The sequence below is a fragment of the Miscanthus floridulus genome, chromosome 18 (assembly GCF_019320115.1).
Source record: "Miscanthus floridulus cultivar M001 chromosome 18, ASM1932011v1, whole genome shotgun sequence".
NCBI lineage: Eukaryota > Viridiplantae > Streptophyta > Magnoliopsida > Poales > Poaceae > Miscanthus > Miscanthus floridulus.
The window spans coordinates 17,833,280-17,849,347 of NC_089597.1; positions in this window are offsets into that span (position 1 = coordinate 17,833,280).

Here is a 16,068-nt window from a genome sequence, read left to right on the forward strand (position 1 = left end):
AAATGTATAGAAATCTGACAGATTTAGTACCAAAAAAATCTATCATAAGATAAATAGCAAAAGTCTTCTTATTAATTGGTAAGTCTTCTTATTAATTGGTATAGATGTATACGGTATAAACCAAGTAGGTTGTGATGGGGTTTCGAGACTTGAGAGGTCGGATTTCTGCCGCAAGAGAATATTCCTCACAGATGTAGGTTTAAACGGTTACTTAAAATCGAGCGGACGAACCAACCCACTTCGGCGAGGGGGTGGCGGCACGGGCGTAGGTGATTCACAATGCTCGGGTTGAGGAGGGCGTATGTAAGCAAGCGAGTTGGAGCGTAGGGCATCAGCAAACGTAGGTGAGCTAGAGCGTGGGTGGCAGTGGCATATAGAGTATGGTGCGGGAAAGGAGAAGAAAGCATACATGACATGTAAGCCTCATTTATCAGGTACCTCATTCCGTCGTCTGTTTAGCCGCAACTAAGGGGCCAGTTTGGATGCCAAAATTTCTGGCAAAATGTTACTGTAGCGTTTTCGTTGTTATTTGGTAATTAGTGTCCAATCATAATGTAATTAGGCTTAAAAGATTCGTCTGGTGGATTTTGTCTAAACTGTGTAATTAGTTTTATTTTTTATTTATATTTAATGCTTCATGCATGCGTCCAAAGATTCGATGTGACGGAGAATCTTGAAAAATTTGGCATTTTAGGGTGCAACTAAACAGGGCCTAAACAAAAAGTAAAGAACAACAACAATCCCTCAATCAAAAAGATGAGAAAAAGAGACTAAGTTTGGACCAACACATTCCATATAGTCCCGAAACCAAGAGCATGCTAAGATTTTTTAGTTACTTTCTTGGTTTTCACTATTTGTCCATAGATCAACTATCCGCATTCATAAGGGAGGCATTAATTAAGAAATAAAAAAACCATCGAGGGTATATCCTTATGAAATAAAACATTAATTAGGGAAACAGAGTGGATACACTGCAACAAGTCAACAATATACTCTTCGACTTCTTTGGTGGTCAAATATTTTAAGAGCCTCTTTCGCAGGGCTCCTGCAGGGGCTTCAGCTCCGGCTCCTGCAGGAGCTGTGCCAAACACCTGTTTTGGAAAGGGCTCTGCATGGGGAGCCGGAGCCATTTTTTGTCTGCGCAGGAGAAGCTAAAAAACGAGCTTAGCGCGGCTCCTTGCTGTGGGTTCACGTCGTCTAGTGTGAAGGAGCCGTTTTGCCAAATGTTTTCCAGAACAGCTTCAGCTCTTCTAGAGGAGCGGCTCCTTCAAAGGAGCCAGAGCCGAGGCCATTTTTAGAGGAGCCAGAGCCCTGCCAAACAAGCCCTAAAATAGATTCTCATGAGGCCTTGGACAAGCATGGTTAAACAAGAAAGCAAGGGAACAAAACGTGTCATCTACAATATAACCTTAAGATGACTATTATTTTACCTTTCTCTTTTGCTATCTAAATGCTAATTTTATTTTTCTCCCTTCGTTTAAATCCCACTTTTTTTTTCAAAACAAATGAGTCGCCTAACATGCATGACAATAGCACCCTTCGTAGCCTGACCATTGTGGAATTCCTGACGACTGTTGGTCGGCTTTTTTTATATATTCCCAATTCGAATCTACATAGCAGCATTATTAAAAAAAAAGACAGTAGTAATATATATATATATATATATATATATATATAGTAGCCGGCTACAAAATAAGTTATTCTGTAGCCACCTCCATTTACTATAATTTTATATACTAATTTACCATAATGTCAATACATATTTACGATAGTTGGGTTACTATAACACATGAGGATATTTACCATAACGTTATATTAAACCACTTAGTAAGGAGTTACTATAATCTCATAAATTAACATAGTAATTATCATAACTCAAAGTGGCTACAGAATAAGTTATTCTGTAGCCAGCTATAGGATAGTAGTTCTATATATATATATATATATATATATATATATATATATATATATATATATATATATATATATATATATATAGGGAGAGGCTATTCAGCAGCCGGCTACAAAATAAGTTATTCTGTAGCCACCTCTATTTACCATAATTTTATATACTAATTTACCATAATGTCAATACATATTTACGATAGTTGTGTTACTATAACACATGGGAATATTTACCATAACGTTATAGTAAACCACTTAGTAAGGAGTTACTGTAAATCTCGTAAATTAACATAGTAATTATCGTAACTCAAAGTGGCTACAGAATAAGTTATTCTGCAGCCAGCTATAGGATAGTAGTTCTATATATCTGTCTCGAATAAGTTATTCTAGCAGTGAATCTGTCTCGAATCTAGTGCCGCCCCCTAGTTAGTAAAGAAAAGAAGCTGCAGATTCACCACACTTGTAAAAAGAAAGGAAGAAACTCCTGGTGGAAGGTGAATGCCTTTTGGTATTTGGCTCTTGGATGGATGCTGGATGATGGAATGGTTGCCCGCAATTGGTGGTAAGTTCTCTGCATCACTTTGTGCTCGTATGCTCAGTGGGGTGCCCAATTTTAACGGTCGTGTATATCCATCCGTTGATCATGATTAACTTTTTTTTTCTGTGACTGTGACCATGAGTAGCTATGAGCGCAGCTTTTTGTTTAGTGAAAGCAGTAGGGGAATGATAGATTCCAGGGCAGCGTGTCCGTGCCACGTGTGCATTGGTGGGCCCACATTTGTGGTGACCGGTGAGGCAAGTAACATGTGTAGGCTTTGGAGTTAGGAATAATGATGTTTGGAGCACACCCATGCTTGATCCATACATGATTACTTTGGGAAAGGGGTGTGTTATTTTAACTAAAAAGAAGCAAACGAAGGCATTCATTCCTTCTCCAAATGTAATGCTAAAATATTGGCAGATGGATTATATTCACTCAAGATAGCTTGATATCTACTCGTTATGCTCATTAATCAGGAGTTCATTTGTTTAGTAATCTATTATCAATCCATTTAACTTAAAAAATACCCCCATTCAATAAATTCTTATTTGGCAGTGGGAAAAAATCCCTCAATCCTCGATATGATATTAATTGATGTGTCCATGACATCAGGGAAATTGCAGTGATGACATGTTAAGGATTATACCTATTGGTTGTTAGCATTATTATTGGAGTCGAAGGTATATATGGCACAAATGTTTTTATATGCCGTAATGAGTAAGATTATCTTAAGTAGAATCTATGGTAGGGGAATGCAAAGCTAGCATTAAAAACTTAAGCTGAACATGCCACACACCACTCCGGTGGAGAGTCGTAATGGTTTTTTCAGTGCAATGCTACTTACTACACTTTCACATTTTTTGAGACACGTTGAGCTAACATTTCAATGACAAGGCGCATCTATCATGTTGGAAAACTGGGGTTTCCAGCAAGTAATACCCGGAAGACCTTCGCCCAGCCGGGTGCCCCGGGCGAAGGTATGAGAAGAGGAAAGTGGGCCCAAGCTTAGTTAGGGTTCCATAAATGTACTCACCAACCCCCCCCCCCCCCCCTTACACAGGACACCTTCCCCTTTTTATAGAGTACCACTTGCCAATTTCGTACATTACAATCTTGCCCTCTAACCACTCAGGCATATTCCCGAGATATTCCTACACTAGTTCTAACACTCAGGGTGCTCTCTGGCTTTGTCCTCCTACACCGCCTGTGTTCCTCGGGCCCCGATTTCAAGCCCACCAAGGGCCCATTTTTAGTTTTTGGGCCGTACTGTCTCTGTCGTCTTCCGCACGACCCGGTTCTTTCCTCAGGGTGCAGATGTCTTCGCCCTTCGCATGGGAGCCTCCGCTTTTGACTTCCCGCCGCTCCTATGCGGGCTCATGGGCAGGCCTTCGCCCGTCCCGTCGGTTGCAGGCGGAGGCCTCGCCGTGCCCGGCAAAGGCTCTGCAGGATCGCCTTCTGGGTCCCCCACGTGGACCTCCGCCTTCGCCTCCCAAGTCTCCGCGTCGTCTTGGCCTTCGAGCGAAGGCTCTCCACCAGGTGCTCCTACAAAACATCCAAAGACACCCCGAGGTTGTTGAGCGATGTTAGCCTTAGCCTCCATGAATCTGTGTTCTAGTGTCCCATCATATCACTTACCGCATAGAGTGAAACTTCCAATTATCCATCTGAAAGGTCCTAATGGCTAGAGGGGGGTGAATAGCCTATTAAAATTTCAACAACAACACTTAACAAACCGGTTAGATAATTATGAGGCGAATCAAGTGTTGCGCTAGCCTACTAAAATAGCAAGCCACCTACCACAATTCTAGCTTATGTAGTTTCTATCCACACAAAAACTATGTCACTACACTAAGTTAGTGTGCTCTCAAAAGCTAGCTAAAGAGCCACACTAACCAAACTAACAAGCTCTCACAACTAGCTATACTAAAGAGCTTGATAACTAGTTTGCGCTAAAGTAAAGAGAGTGAGCAATTTGTTTATACCGCCGTGTCGAGGAAGGTGCCAATCAATCACAAGAATGAATACCAATGAAGACCAATCACCTCAGAATCAAATGATGAACACAATGTTTTTTTTACCGAGGTTCACTTGCTAGCCGGCAAGCTACTCCTCGTTGTGGCGATTCACTCACTTGGAGGTTCACGCGCTAATTGGCTTCACATGCCAAACCCTCAATAGGGTGCCGCACAACCAACACAAGATGAGGATCACACAAGCCACGAGCAATCCACTAGAGTACCTTTTGGCTCTCCGTCGGCGAAAGGTCAAGAACCCCTCACAATCACCACGATCGGAGCCGGAGACAATCACCAACCTCCGCTCGACGATCCTCGCTGCTCCAAGCCATCTAGGTGGCGGCAATCACCAAGAGTAACAAGCGAATCCCGCAGTGAAACATAAACACCAAGTGCCTCTAGATGCAATCACTCAAGCAATACACTTGGATTCTCTCCCAATCTCACAAAGATGATGAATCAATGATGGAGATGAGTGGGAGGGCTTTGGCTAAGCTCATAAGGTTGCTATGTCAATGCAAATGGCCAAGGGAGTGAGCTTGAGCCAGCCATGGGGCTTAAATAGAAGCCCCCACGAAATAGAGTCGTTGTACCCCTTCACTGTGCACAACACGGGGTGACCGGACGCTGGACCTCAGCGTCCGATCACGCGATGCGTGCCACGTGTCCCCTCTCTTCAAATGTTGATCGCTCGATCTCAACGGTCAAGTGACGACTGGACGCAGCAGCTCAAAGTGACCGAATGCTGAACCCCAGCGTCCGGTCATTTCCAATAAGCATCCAGAGATGACTTTTCACGACCGGACACGTCCGGTCATGCTCGACCAGACTCACCCAGCGTCCGGTCACTTGGCGTTTCCCCTATGCATGACCATGTTAGTGTGACCGGACACAGCCAGCCAGCGTCCGGTCAATGACCGATGTTGTGCTTCTTCTGCTGCTACTGACCGGACGTGCCGGTCCTTCAGAGACCAGCGTCCGGTCACTTACAGTGACCTTAGTCTTTTCTGTCTAGGGCACCGGTGGCACTGTCGGACTGTCCGCACTCTACAGGCGGACACTCCGTCAGTGAAGTTCCTAACCCTTACTCAAATGTGCCAACCACCAAGTGTATCACCTTGTGCACATGTGTTAGCATATTTTCACAAACATTTTCAAGGGTGTTAGCACTCTACTAGATCCTAAATGCATATGCAATGAGTTAGAGCATCTAGTGGCACTTTGATAACCGCATTTCGATACAAGTTTCATCCCTTTTAATAGTACGGCTATCGATCCTAAATGTGATCACACTCACTAAGTGTCTCGATCACCAAAATAAAATAACTCCTACCATTTATACCTTTGCCTTGAGCCTTTTGTTTTTCTCTTTCTTCTTTTCAAGTCCAAGCACTTGATCATCACCATAGCATCACCATCATCATGTCATGATCTTCATTTGCTTCACAACTTGGAATGTGCTACATATCTCATGGTCACTTGATAAACTAGGTTAGCACTTAGGGTTTCATCAATTCACCAAAACCAAACTAGAGCTTTCACCATCCTTGGAGTCAATAGCCTATACCTTCCTTCCAAAGGTGACCTATGTACCTACTGTCCTACATTTTCTTGCAAACGTTTGAGGAACATTTTGAATGAAGGTAAGCAAAGATGCATGGTCACCTAGTGGATGACCATGTGAAATGCATACACATATATAGCGCCTATCGTTGGGTTGGCAACCCTAATCGTGGTGATCGAGGATGTGATATTAGAGGCCAATTTGGCAACATGAAATTTTCGGCCAGCAAATGCACCTCAAAATAGATACAAGCTAAGAGTGGAGCACCAAAACTAGCAAATTAATGCTAATAGATTGGTAGGCATTCTCCATGCAAGATGTGTTCATTGCTTGCTCAAATTCATGTTGTGCAATATATCACCGGTCATGTTCTGGACAGCTTGCATGCCTTCTCAATTTGGGGTCCTAGCTAGATAGGTGTATGAGAAATAAGGTGTAGGAAAAAGGAGCTGTCGAGTCACCCACAATGAGGTCAATAGCGACATATATGTTCCGGCCAATAACCAAAACAAACTAGATAGGTACATACAAGGTGAAACGCATACATGTATCTTTGCTATGTACGGTTGATGTCCGTGGATGTGTGTGATTGCGGCTTGACTTAATTGATAGCATGTGCTGATGTAGCTAAACATCTCTCGCCAAACTAAATAGCACTAACCTGCTCGGCTTTGCCATGACTCACGTGCATCCTTGAGGCGTCATTCCTCGAAATCGGTGTGTCATTGTCACCATCATCATCTCTCATATCCCTTGCTGATGAAGAAGCACCAAACATATATCATCTTCTCACTTTTGTAAATGCTTGTAGATAGGAAGATTTTTTTAAACAAAAGTTTGTTTTGTGAGCTCCAACGAAACATCTTTGATTCTTTTTTGTGAAACATAGTACAAATGCAAATACTTAGAGAGACACACACTCAACCGGCCAATGAGCACGTACCTTATGAATACCTTTGAGAGAATGAGCTGGCACCCATGTCAGTCTAGGACTTGAACTCGGGTAGGTAGGTTCTACTAAAAGCAATATGACCAACTTAGCTAAATTCAGTATATATGTACATTGAATAATTCTATAATATGCTTCTTATGAAAACTAAAGTATTATGCATATTTTTTGTTAGCAAAATTAGTGGGTTCTAGATGGCAAATGCAAATGAAGCAATTACATTCACATTTTGCTGTTGTGATTATGGACAACAAAGATCTCAAGTCCTCTCGATATCTTACTATTGACAATTTGGTCATTTTGGAGCTCATATTAATCCCAACAAAACGAGATAGGACAAAATGGTGATGTGGCATTGAAATTAAAAGAGAGAGAGAGAGAGAGAGAGAGAGAGAGAGAGAGAGAGAGAGAGAGAGAGAGAGAGAGAGAGAGAGAGAGAAGAAAATGGTTTCTTAGATAAGAAACTATATGTTTACACAGAACTAAAGTAAGAAGACACGTAAAAGGTAGATGATGGAGAAAGAAAATATATGATTAGATAAAAAGTTATTTTAAAGAAACTATCTATTGGAAATAAGGTTTCTATGTGTAGTGTCTACATGTTTAGGTCTCATAGTTTCTAGGTTCGAAGTGTCCTCATTTGATCTATTCTCTCCACCCAAACTATAAGACCTTCTAGAATTAAAGACAAAGTAAGCACCTAGGAAAAACCCATCACGCCCCTAGTTAATGATTGGATTCACCTCTTGATTGGATCAATTTCGAGTAGCTCTTGGGCTAATCCATGCCATAGGCCTTGTTTGGAACACTGGGATTTTTTGTACTTGTAATTTTCATGCAAAATTTTGACAAGATGGCGTAGTCCATAACAAGCCTCGCAGCCCTCTTTGTGACTCGCCCTCGCCTCTCATAGTGCCGCCGCCGCCGCCACTCCCCGCTTCCACGACCGCTGGTCCCCCCTCACTTCCCCCTCCGGCATATCGCCGGAGGCCGAAGGGAGTGGGGATCCATCATTTTTAATAAGATTTTCTAGTAGATCGAGTCCTTAAGATTCGGGTCTCTCCATGCCAAGTTTCTTTGTATTGGGGACTTATCTCCTCCTCCTCTCCAGCGACGGCGAGGGGGCAGGTGGATTCATTTTCTCCATGACAGCTTTGTTGAAGATGAGGATGACAACAACGGCGTCAACATCTTCCTCGGCATGATGATATGGAGACTTTTCTTTCCAGATGGCGACATCAAGGAGGAGATGATGTCGCTACCATGGAATACTTTTCTCCGGACTCTTCTCCATTTTGTTGTGGTTAGATTTGGCCACGATAAAGGACTAGGGAGAATAAGTTTCAGATCAGTCTTCCTCATTCTTCAGTGGCAGAAAGAAGAAGATGGAAGACACAAGAAAGAAGTTTCTCAACTCTGCCTGCAAGGATGTTGGCCACCGTTCGTTGGGCATCTGTTCTCAGGCTTGTTGCCGAGTGTTTGCCTGTGCGGTCATCCATACAAAGCGTGAAATAGGTTTGGTTTTGAGATCTAGAGCTTTTCACAGTGTGGGTATAATTTAGATGAAAATTAGTTTATGGATATATGTAGTGTATTCCAAAGTGCTTGTAATGTGTTGATGTACCCAGCTATTATCTAATATAATTCTTCTTTCGTCGCAAAAAAAAGTAGATGATGGAGAAAGAAAATATATGATTAGACAAAAAGTTATTTTTAAAGAAACTATCCATTGGAAACAAGGTTTCTATGTATAATGTCTACATGTGTAGGTCTCATAGTTTCTAGGTTGGAACTGTCCTCATTTGATCTATTCTCTCCACCCAAACTATAAGACTTATACTATAATTAAAGACAAGGTAAGCACCTAGGAAAAGCCCATAACGCCCTGGTTAATGATCAGATTCATCTCTTGATTGAATCAATTTCTACTAGCTCTTGGGCTAATCCACGCCATAGGCCTTGCTTGGAACGTTGGGATTTTTTTGTACTTGTACTTTTCAGGCAAAATTAGACTAATTCCTATAAAATTTCTATGTTCCAAATGACTGGTTTTAATGTGATTGCACAGTTTATAACCATGTACTCCTATATATATATTGGCGCCAAAGGATCCTTATAAAGGTTTAGCTTTAATGTAACTACATAGTTTACAACAAGTACTTCTAAATTAGTGGCAATGAGAGGATAAGTAGGGGTTGGTGTGCACAGCAGAAATGCGAGACTGAATTAACGCGCGTGCCAAGACAAGCTCTGTTCGCTTCTCTTATAATCCGTACTTTTCAGCTTGTTTTTTCAACCAGAACAATGTTTTTCTCTCACAACAAATCAGCCGGAACAGTATTTTGGCTTTGTTTTTTCAGCGAAGCGAACGGGGCATGACCTGCAGCCTCAAAGGGTTTGGATTAGGTGCGATAAAGTGCACGGATTTGCGGCACGAAATGCATGCAAATAGGGGGTCAAAAGCCCAGATTGAAAATAATACAAATATAAAGGCAGAGAATAGCCTCTGAAGTTTTCCACTCAATTTAGGCTGTGTTTGAATTGAACCCCTAAGAGAAAAGTGTCTCACCTGTAGATTTCCTGGGAGCTAACTGCACCTTTGGTTGCAACCCTGGTGGGCGTTGCCTGCCTCAGGCATCTCCGGCCGAACTCCATGCCCAGGGAAACGGTCGCCTGGCTGCTACTTCTTTGCTTGAACTAATACTACTGCAATCACCGGTTTGATTGCCTTAGCTATTTAACTGCACGTGCATTAGCTACTTAATTAAGGCAAACGCGCATTGGCTATTTAATTAAGGCAAACGTGTACCATTATTGATTTAATTTAATATGAGTTAATATTTAATTTCTATTTTTATTAATTATCATCTAAAATAAATCTAATTATTTATTAAATATAGTTATGCTGCTTCCTCTCTGCTTAGCTTGTAGTCATGTGACCATACTCATCATTGCCTTCTTTATTGCCACCCTTATTGATGCCTGGTCTTTGTTAACTTTGCCTTCTTCACCGTTAGGTGTTACTCCGTCCGTCCCTAAATAACTGTCGCTTTTGTTTCCGTACCGTAATTTAGACTAAATTTATAGAAAATATGTGTAACATTTGTATCTCCAAATAAATTTATTATAAAAATAGATTTAATGATCTATCTAATGATATTAATTTTGTACCATAAATATTAATATTGTTTTATATATATTTAGTCAAAGTTGTTTCTCGGGAAGTGAAAACGGTAGTTATTTAGGAACAGAGGAAGTAGATGACATGATGAGGACATCCGGACATGAAACCTTTAGATATGGAATCGCAAATTAAAATGATTTAGTGAAATAAGTGAGGGCATGTCGCTACCTAACATTGGTGAGACGATTAACACTAGAGAGACACCTTCCATGGCCTGTACAACCTATGGGATGTGGATGCACGCCATGCGCAAGACCCATCTTGGGGTGCAAGTAAGCCTGGGCGTTCGGGTTACCCGATTTTTTCGGGTTGGGTAATTCGGGTAATTCAAAATTCGGGTAATAAAAATTGCTACCCGATATTACCCCCGAAAAAACACTACCCGCAAATTCGGGTACCCGATAATTCGGGTTCGGGTTCGGGTATTACCCGATATACCCAAATTTACATAAAACAACAAACTACACTAAATTTCAGTAGCGATCTATACATAATTTCAGCAGCAATTTGTATAGAATTTCAATAGCAATTTGTAGAGAATAATATATTACAGTCACTCATTCAAATAAAGAGAATTATATTCTAATAAAGTGATAAGTTAAATGGTTCAACTAACAACACATGATGAATACAAAGACAAAACAAATCTTTGGGTAGTTTGGGTACCGGGGGATATTACCCGAATTACCCAAACTAATTTCGGGTAATCAAAATCGCTATCCGAATTTGGGATCGGGTACCTCGGGTTCGGGTAATTCGGGTCCGGGTTCGGGTAATTCGGGTACGGGTAATGGGTATCGGGTATTTTGCCCAGGCTTAGGTGCAAGCCCATCGAAGACACACATTCAATTCTTCAGCAACCCAATACTACTGTATTATGGAGATGACAACTCTTTCATTCGGAGTCCGATGGAGAGCCACGAGTACTTGATGAAAACCTTACTTGATAAGCTTTCAAAAGGATCTAGTCACACCTAAATATCATGTCAGCGTGATCTCAAAATCATCACACAACATATTACTGATGTTCTTGTCGTGTGTAGTGTTACTTTTTATCGGGCCTTAGGAGAAACTCTAGCAGGGCCCTCAAACAACCCCCTTACCAAAATTTGAGGTGTGACTTTATGAAGTAAAAAAAATATAGGTCCAACAATGGCTCTACTTAGGCCCCCAAAAGTAAGAGACCTTCACATTCCCCCCTTAGGCCCTTCTTTCTAGGGACCCTCGAGGTGGCCCCTACTTTTAAGTTCCACCCACCCATCTATCTCCTCGCACTTGTCCAGAACTATGCTTGCTCGAGCACTAGCGACGCCACCTGACGCTCTGCCCGCCCGACACTCAGCATGGCTCCCATCTCGGCACACCACCATCGGGCAACCTCCCTTGGCAGCTACCTCTCTCTATCGAGACCCAAGGCAGATCCACCTCTCTTGATGTCCTCCTCCCTCGGTGGATCCACTAACAGCGTGCCACCATCCGGCCTCCTCCCCTGACGTCCTCCTCTTTCGGTGCGGCTTCTGTACCTCGTGCCCGATGGATCCACCTCCCCTACCCCCATAGAGACATCTGGCGGATCCACCTCCCCCGGCGTGGCTCATCATCTACCTCGGCGTCCTGACCCAATGTTCTCCTCCCCCAGGGCGGTTCCTCCGCCTCGGTACCCGGCGTGCTTAGCTTAGTCGAGCGAGGAAGAAGGAAGAATAGCGAATGATGAGTGGGTTCCATATGCAAGTAGATTTGAGAGTCCTCGTCCCGGTTAGAGTGTGCCCCAGCAGGTGGAGAATGCCCCAAGGGTTCCCTAAGGTCGTCCTTCCGCTTGGACACCTCCTCCTCCTCCTTGGCCACCATCGCCCGATGTTGCAGCAGCTGTCCTAACCGGTTTGTTTTAGGTGAATCATTTAATATAGCTAGTCTAAAACACCAGTGTTTTTACTCATCATCACTTAAATTTTGCTTAGCAATAGCATCTCGTCGAAGGCATTTCTGGATCAGCCCGCTGATTACATTTCACCAAAAATATGCAAATTAACTGAAGTAATAACCTGGAACTGTCCATCGTGTACCCATTCGTACCTACCGGCCAGATGCAACAGTTTGACTTATCACACTCTCCAGGCTCCAGCTGTGTAAATCACACACAGAGACCGAATGCAGGACCATGCTACCGGACTCAGTGGCTTTGCCGAGTGCCAGGGGCATTCGGCAAAGCTCAATTTACACTCGGTAAAAGCTTTGTCGAGTGCTGTACTCGGCGAAAGCCACTCGTTAAAAAATGGGCCGGCAAAGGTGTCTTTGTCGAGTGTCTTTTGTCGGGCACTCGGCGAAACCTTTGCCGAGTTGGGACCGAAAAAAACCCAAAAAAATGGGAATTTTTTTAATCGGTGGAGGCCCCCACCGGCCAGCGCCCGTCCATCTCCGGCACTTTTTCGCGTAAAATTCGCGGCTATGAGGCCGGCGGGATTCCAACCAGCGACCTCTCCTTCGCGCGTCCCCTCCTCTAACCACTACACCGTATTGCCACCTATGTCTAGATTCCATTTTGGTTCCCCACATATTATACTAAACCAAGTGTAAATTGCTTCTTTGAGGCCATAAACGAATTCAAATAAAAAAGTTGTAAACTACAAAGTTTCATAACTTTTCGAGATCTACACTTTTAGTTTATGAAGTTTTTCCATCTGAGATTGTTTATAAAATTTGAATTTCAAAATTTTAAAATTCAAACGTAGTTTTGCATGACAAGATGATTTCAAATCAAAAAGTTGCCAACTACAATGTTTCATAACTTTTCGAGATCTACATAGTTTATTTTGGTTGTTTTTCCATCCGAGGTCGTTTGAAAAGTTCGAATTTTAAATTTTTGAAATTCAAACACAATTTTGCATGACAAGATGATTTCAAATCAAAAAGTTGCCAATTACAAAGTTTCATAACTTTTTGAGATCTACAAAGTTTATTTTGGTTGTTTGATCATCTGTTCATCCAACATGGTCGTTCTAACATTGTTCACAAATCTTATATATCTCTCCTATAGTTTCGTAAACTACAAGAGAGATATGTTAGATTTGTGAACAAATTTACTTTCACTTTGTCATAAGAAGAAAAGATCAAAACAAACATTGTACATCTTGATGAGTTATACAACTTTATAGTTGAAAACTTTTTCATTTAAATTAATTTACTGCTTCAAAATGTGCTTTGAAATTTTCTTTGCCTAGTGTAAAAAAAGAACACTCGGCAAAGAGCTTCTTTACCGATTGTTTTTTTTTTTTTTTGCTGAATTTTTTTTTCCATACTCGACAAAGAAGCTCTTTACCGAGCGCCCGAAAAAAAACACAAGGCAATCCACTTGGCACTCGGCAAAGAGCCGGTCTCCGGTAGTCATGCATGCATGATGCGCCACTCGTGGTGAATGCAGCAGGCCTTCCGGCCTTTTCACCGTCAGCCTTCGGACCTCTAGCTAGCTCTGCACCACCCCTTTTACCCTGCTCCTGGAGCACCGTACCGTTCCGCATCTATCTATCTTGGTCCATTCCTGAACGCACGGCGGAGCGGCATGCAGGTCAACCACGAGACGAGAGAGAGATGCCCACACCTCCAAGATGAAGTGGCTGAAACGACTCGAGTTTTCTGCTGGCCTGGTACAGGTGCGCTAGCTAATCTTCCCGGCCACTACGGACGGATCGGATGAGGTCAACGACGGCGCTCTCTTGTTGTGTGAATGTGTGATGGATGGACGCAGCACGGCAGCAGCCAATAATAAAGCCTGAACCGTCCTGTGCTTTTTGCTAGTAGGTTAGGATTTGGTCACTGTACACTCTATACGGTATAGGTTACTGTAGCTCGCATGCATGATTGGAGCCACTCAGATCAGACGCATGCACATCACCATCAATATAAGAGTGATCGATGCGTTTCGTTCTCAGCTATGATCACATATCATCATCATTCAGGCTCACTATAGCTAGCTGTATTCATCGACCATGCGAAGCACGCGTTGGAGACCGAATATATGGATGCACCGTGGTACCATGGACAGACTGCTCGTGCTGCATTGCATTGCATTGCATTGCATGCATGTGCTGCTCGTCCGGATCGGATCCATCTCTATCGTCTCTCAACAGCAACAAATACGCTGCATTGCCAAAAAGAATGTGATCGATGTGTGTGCTGAAGCATGAAGTGTCACGGGTGTCGTATCGTTTTCCGTCGTTCAGAGATCGAATACGGTTCTCCTGAAATAAAGCCAAGGACGACGTATAGTACGCAACACAACTCCCCCCACAGAACAAATGCAAGCAAGCACAAGACGCAAGCTTTCGCCCGCCGTCGTCGTCGCTGGTCATGATCAGTGCGAGATTGCACGCATTTCTGGCGCGTTGTTTTCCCTGGATCAGCACGCCCACACACCTCCACTCAATCAACATATGTAAGTATACTATTCCTTTAGTGGAGAACATGTTTGTATGTACTTGTACTTCTATCAATCATCACCGGAACAAGAAAAAAAAGTCTTCATTGCTTTGGGCTTGTTTAGATTGAGGTTATGAATCAGTATTGGACACTGTAGCACTTTCGTTTGTATTTGACAATTATTATCCAATCATGACCTAACTAGGCTCAAAAGATTCGTCTCGTAATTTACAATCAAACTACGTATTTAGTTATTTTTTTATCTACATTTAATACTCCATACATGTGTCCAAAGATTTGATGTGATGGAGAGAGAGTGAAAAAACTTAGAGCCTTTCTACCAAAAAAGAATCCATCAACTGAGCTGTGTTAGGCACCTACTAGGCATGAGCATTAACTCTGACCTGGAAGCTAAGATCTATCGATCACCATCCATCGCCTGCCTTGACTTGTCGCATTTATTTACTCCCTCCGTTCCAGAGAGAATGTAAGCAAACGATCTCAAATTCTACTATATTTATATAAAACAAAAGGTATCGGCGTTTGTATTTGGAAATTTATTTTTTTGTAAAATTATATTATACGCTTAATCTGATGATTGATAGTTAAATAATATTTATTATACATCATAAATATTAGTATCTTTCTTGTATAGTTATATTTGAGATTGTTTGACTTCGGGGAAGCCAGATTTCTGTCCTTTTTGGAAGGTAGAGAGTATGCATGCATGTATGGCAGAGAAAAAGATGGATGGTGGAGCTAGTAGCTACCGGTAGGAAAAGGTCTACTGCCCGAGGCCAAACGCGTTGACACATGGGTGACCAAAGGAGACCGGCCACTGAGAAGAGAGATGGAGAGCTCCATACTCCATTGGATGTGGCAGTGCATGCGTCCACCAATGGCCGCCGAATGGAGAATCTCCTTTACTGTTCGTTCCAGTGCAAAATCATATCGATCGGCTTCTTTTTCGGGGGAAGCGGCGAGTGGTAGGCGTAGGAGACGCGAGCGGCCGGCCTTTGACGTGCCTTTGCAAATTTTATTCCCTCGGTCTCGGCTGGCTTTGTGGCTCCTCCCTTCCCTTTCTTTCTCAGATCATGTTGTTCCTTGGTCCCCGCGACACCCCATTGGAGGCATCTATAACCTAGCTAGCTACTCCGTAAGCATATCGTAAAGCTAGCTCCCGACCTCCCTCGTTTTGAAAGAAGGGGACAACTCTTCTTATTGCCGATCGGTGTGCTGAATTTGTTCCCTCTGCTGCAGTGCGTACGTACGTGCGCGATTCCTTTGCGAATTTCTCGTTGCCGATCGTTTTGAAAAATCTGTCTATTTATCCTTGCTATTGGAGAGGAGAGTACGTACGTCTCAATTTGGTTCTGTGCTACAGGAAAGGAGTAGCTAACTACTACACCACCTTGTCTATCTAGATTGAAAATTCCTTATTCGCAACGGCTAGCGCCCGACGTCCAGACGCTCGCGCCTGCCCCGCCTTATGCACAA